This window comes from Schistocerca gregaria, unplaced genomic scaffold (genome assembly GCF_023897955.1).
Source record: "Schistocerca gregaria isolate iqSchGreg1 unplaced genomic scaffold, iqSchGreg1.2 ptg000920l, whole genome shotgun sequence".
NCBI lineage: Eukaryota > Metazoa > Arthropoda > Insecta > Orthoptera > Acrididae > Schistocerca > Schistocerca gregaria.
Window position 1 is genome coordinate 82,501 of NW_026062277.1, and position 5,000 is coordinate 87,500.

Here is a 5,000-nt window from a genome sequence, read left to right on the forward strand (position 1 = left end):
GTCCCTTAACCTAACCCACGTTGTCCCTTAACCTAACCCACGTTGTCCCTTAACCTAACCCACGTTGTCCCTTAACCTAACCCACGTTGTCCCTTAACCTAACCCACGTTGTCCCTTAACCTAACCCACGTTGTCCCTTAACCTAACCCACGTTGTCCCTTAACCTAACCCACGTTGTCCCTTAACCTAACCCACGTTGTCCCTTAACCTAACCCACGTTGTCCCTTAACCTAACCCACGTTGTCCCTTAACCTAACCCACGTTGTCCCTTAACCTAACCCACGTTGTCCCTTAACCTAACCCACGTTGTCCCTTAACCTAACCCACGTTGTCCCTTAACCTAACCCACGTTGTCCCTTTGCCTAACATAGTTCACTGCTCGGAATCTCTGGTGTCGTTGTTATCCTCATGTAGATGTCTTGCGAGTGTTGCTTACTTTCCACATATTCCCGCTATCCACTGTCAATTGTACTGCAATAGGACTATATCGGCCCCCCCCCCCCCTCTGTCCCCCTCTTTGTGTCTCTGTCCTCTCAAGCTGGTCGGTCTGGCGTGTGAGTGTTAAATGAGCCTCGCAGCTGTTCAGTTGCATTCAGATGTCGACGCCCTCAGTGTACGTCGTGGTATGGTCTGTGTCCATTGTCCGCTGATGTCGTACGCGTAACCCACACGCTGTACCGATCATCGGTAGTTACGTACAGAGTGAAGTAGTGTGATACGTGTGACTGTACGCTGGCTGTGCCCAACGGTGTCGAATCTCAATTTCCATATGTTGTGCTCGATGCTACTTGTCTCGTCTCCCAATAACAGCTAGGTTGCACTGTGGTACGCCGTAGAGGCGTGTGGGAGGAACGTACGAACGCATTGTATGTCACCCTGGGTCGCTGGGGGTGGTGGTGCGGTGAGTCAGGTCAGGTCAGGTCAGGTCAGGTCAGCGTGAGCCGTCTGATGTAGTGACGCGTGTATTCCGACTTTGTCGTATTGCCTCACACAAAGTGCTACCCTGGTGGACCGCGTTCCATATCTGGGACATGCCGCAGATGCCGGTTGACAGTGGATCGCGGAAGGGACATCGCATACTTGCGCGGGCCACCTTCCACGTGTTCTCTTCTGCACATGTCGCAGTGTGTATGTGGTCTGATGTAGCGTGTCGTGACACATGACATCCTGGCATGCAAGAATTGTTGAATTCGCAAATGTAGGTGGACATCTACGTTTACTGCCCAAGATACGCAAATGAACTGGAAATCCGTTGTTGAGCGGTTGTTCACGCTGGAGGTGAATCTGTGATGGCGACGATCGGTACAGCTATTAACCGGTTGTTTCAGCGGTACCCGCCACATCCACACACGTGACTAGGCCCATGTGGGTATGAAGCGATACGCGGCGGTGGCTTGGTGGGACTGTTCCCGGCCGGTGAAGGGGGGCCGCCCGGCGTGTTGGCCGCGCGCTGCGTGGGCGCACGCGCAACAGCCGGCTGGTGGGGGGCGCCGAGTGGCAGGAGCGCCAGCCGACGGGCCCGGCAGGCGGCGCAGCTACGCTGCGGCGCACCCTGCACGCGGCGCCTGGCGGCCAAAGTTGGTTCAGCCGAGCCCGGTGCGAAGCGCGGTGGACATCTGCAGTGTGCTGGTCTGATTGAGGACTGTGTGCGTTGAGGATGCGCCGCCGCCTGGCACTCGGCGCCGCGACGCCGTCTGCTGCTCGGTCGCCCCAGCGGTTCTCGCAGGTGGTTTGTATCGCAGTTGTGCGGACGTGTTGGCGCGTGCGCTGTGCTGGGAGAGTTCGCTTCTGCACCCAAGTGGGGCTTTGCCCTTGTGTGGCGCTGGCGTTGGAGCTGCCGGTCACCATAGGTGGCGCGTGTTGTCTCCCGCCGGCAATGCCACGACAGCACGCTCCCGGGCCTCTGTCGGCAGCGGCAAGCTCAGTTGGGAGCAAGGGTGTTCGCACTAAAACCGTCTACTCGCCTAACTCCGGGCGATTGCGCCTCTCTCGAAACCGACCAAGTACCTAGGACGGCGCTGCGCGCCGCCGGGACCTGAGAGGGTTTCGAGGTGTATCGTGCAGGGGAGCTCGGCCTCCTCCTGTTTGCAGAATAATTGAGCGGACGCTTGCGTGTTCGCGCGGGCCCCCGGGACACACTCCCGGGCGGCCGGCTGCTCAGCTCTAGTTGACGCAGCTCCCTGGTTGATCCTGCCAGTAGTCATATGCTTGTCTCAAAGATTAAGCCATGCATGTCTCAGTACAAGCCGCATTAAGGTGAAACCGCGAATGGCTCATTAAATCAGTTATGGTTCCTTAGATCGTACCCACGTTACTTGGATAACTGTGGTAATTCTAGAGCTAATACATGCAAACAGAGTCCCGACCAGAGATGGAAGGGACGCTTTTATTAGATCAAAACCAATCGGATTGGCTTGTCTGGTCCGTTTGCCTTGGTGACTCTGAATAACTTTGGGCTGATCGCACGGTCCTCGTACCGGCGACGCATCTTTCAAATGTCTGCCTTATCAACTGTCGATGGTAGGTTCTGCGCCTACCATGGTTGTAACGGGTAACGGGGAATCAGGGTTCGATTCCGGAGAGGGAGCCTGAGAAACGGCTACCACATCCAAGGAAGGCAGCAGGCGCGCAAATTACCCACTCCCGGCACGGGGAGGTAGTGACGAAAAATAACGATACGGGACTCATCCGAGGCCCCGTAATCGGAATGAGTACACTTTAAATCCTTTAACGAGTATCTATTGGAGGGCAAGTCTGGTGCCAGCAGCCGCGGTAATTCCAGCTCCAATAGCGTATATTAAAGTTGTTGCGGTTAAAAAGCTCGTAGTTGGATTTGTGTCCCACGCTGTTGGTTCACCGCCCGTCGGTGTTTAACTGGCATGTATCGTGGGACGTCCTGCCGGTGGGGCGAGCCGAAGGGGTGCTTTCGCGTCCCGAGGCGGACCCCGTTTAAATCCTACCAGGGTGCTCTTTGTTGAGTGTCTCGGTGGGCCGGCACGTTTACTTTGAACAAATTAGAGTGCTTAAAGCAGGCAAGCCCGCCTGAATACTGTGTGCATGGAATAATGGAATAGGACCTCGGTTCTATTTTGTTGGTTTTCGGAACCCGAGGTAATGATTAATAGGGACAGGCGGGGGCATTCGTATTGCGACGTTAGAGGTGAAATTCTTGGATCGTCGCAAGACGAACAGAAGCGAAAGCATTTGCCAAGTATGTTTTCATTAATCAAGAACGAAAGTTAGAGGTTCGAAGGCGATCAGATACCGCCCTAGTTCTAACCATAAACGATGCCAGCCAGCGATCCGCCGCAGTTCCTCCGATGACTCGGCGGGCAGCCTCCGGGAAACCAAAGCTTTTGGGTTCCGGGGGAAGTATGGTTGCAAAGCTGAAACTTAAAGGAATTGACGGAAGGGCACCACCAGGAGTGGAGCCTGCGGCTTAATTTGACTCAACACGGGAAACCTCACCAGGCCCGGACACCGGAAGGATTGACAGATTGATAGCTCTTTCTTGATTCGGTGGGTGGTGGTGCATGGCCGTTCTTAGTTGGTGGAGCGATTTGTCTGGTTAATTCCGATAACGAACGAGACTCTAGCCTGCTAACTAGTCGCGTGACATCCTTCGTGCTGTCAGCGATTACTTTTCTTCTTAGAGGGACAGGCGGCTTCTAGCCGCACGAGATTGAGCAATAACAGGTCTGTGATGCCCTTAGATGTTCTGGGCCGCACGCGCGCTACACTGAAGGAATCAGCGTGTCTTCCTAGGCCGAAAGGTCGGGGTAACCCGCTGAACCTCCTTCGTGCTAGGGATTGGGGCTTGCAATTGTTCCCCATGAACGAGGAATTCCCAGTAAGCGCGAGTCATAAGCTCGCGTTGATTACGTCCCTGCCCTTTGTACACACCGCCCGTCGCTACTACCGATTGAATGATTTAGTGAGGTCTTCGGACTGGTACGCGGCATCGACTCTGTCGTTGCCGATGCTACCGGAAAGATGACCAAACTTGATCATTTAGAGGAAGTAAAAGTCGTAACAAGGTTTCCGTAGGTGAACCTGCGGAAGGATCATTACCGACTAGACTGCATGTCTTTCGATGTGCGTGTCGTGTCGCGCAACACGCTACCTGTACGGCAGTGGCCGTGCGCCGCGTGCGGAACCACGCGTGCCTCTCAAAACTAGCGGAAGTGTTGTTGTTGTTGTTGTGTGGTACGAGCGCTGAAGCTCTGGAGCGGCTGGCCTGCGGTACCTGGCGCCTGGCGCCGGTTTTGAATGACGTTCGCCCGAGTGCCTGTCCGCTCCGGTGTGGAGCCGTACGACGCCCATCGGCTGTGAGGCCGTTGGACACAAAAAAAATAGTGGAACAGGGGCCGTCAGACGCCTCAGTCCCGCAAATGCTACTGTCTTGAAAGAGACAGTGGGAGACTGAAAAGGAAAAGATCACCCAGGACGGTGGATCACTCGGCTCGTGGGTCGATGAAGAACGCAGCAAATTGCGCGTCGACATGTGAACTGCAGGACACATGAACATCGACGTTTCGAACGCACATTGCGGTCCATGGATTCCGTTCCCGGGCCACGTCTGGCTGAGGGTCGGCTACGTATACTGAAGCGCGCGGCGTTTGTCCCGCTTCGGAGACGTGGGAGTGTCGTGGTCGCCTGTGTGGCCGGCCGCGTCTCCTTAAACGTGCGATGCGCGCCCGTCGCCTGGCGGTTCGCATACCGGTACTTTCTCGGTAGCGTGCACAGCCGGCTGGCGGTGTGGCGTGCGACACCTCGTACAACGACCTCAGAGCAGGCGAGACTACCCGCTGAATTTAAGCATATTACTAAGCGGAGGAAAAGAAACTAACAAGGATTCCCCCAGTAGCGGCGAGCGAACAGGGAAGAGTCCAGCACCGAACCCCGCAGGCTGCCGCCTGTCGTGGCATGTGGTGTTTGGGAGGGTCCACTACCCCGACGCCTCGCGCCGAGCCCAAGTCCAACTTGAATGAGGCCACGGC

General features: G+C 55.8%; 3 non-coding genes across 3 annotated transcripts in view; all 3 read left to right on the forward strand.

Moving 5' to 3' along the window:
* Window positions 1-2,177: 2,177 nt before the first annotated feature.
* Window positions 2,178-4,070, forward strand: LOC126325375 (small subunit ribosomal RNA). The gene has a single exon (XR_007560060.1). It is a non-coding gene; the product is annotated as a small subunit ribosomal RNA (ribosomal RNA).
* A 368-nt stretch (window positions 4,071-4,438) lies between these two features.
* LOC126325337 (5.8S ribosomal RNA) lies at window positions 4,439-4,593 on the forward strand. The gene has a single exon (XR_007560027.1). It is a non-coding gene; the product is annotated as a 5.8S ribosomal RNA (ribosomal RNA).
* Window positions 4,594-4,781: 188 nt separating this feature from the next.
* Window positions 4,782-5,000, forward strand: part of LOC126325345 (large subunit ribosomal RNA) — a 4,222-nt gene continuing 4,003 nt past the window's right edge. Inside the window, exon 1 of the ribosomal RNA XR_007560035.1 lies at window positions 4,782-5,000. This exon is cut by the window's right edge and continues 4,003 nt beyond it. This is a non-coding gene — a ribosomal RNA (large subunit ribosomal RNA).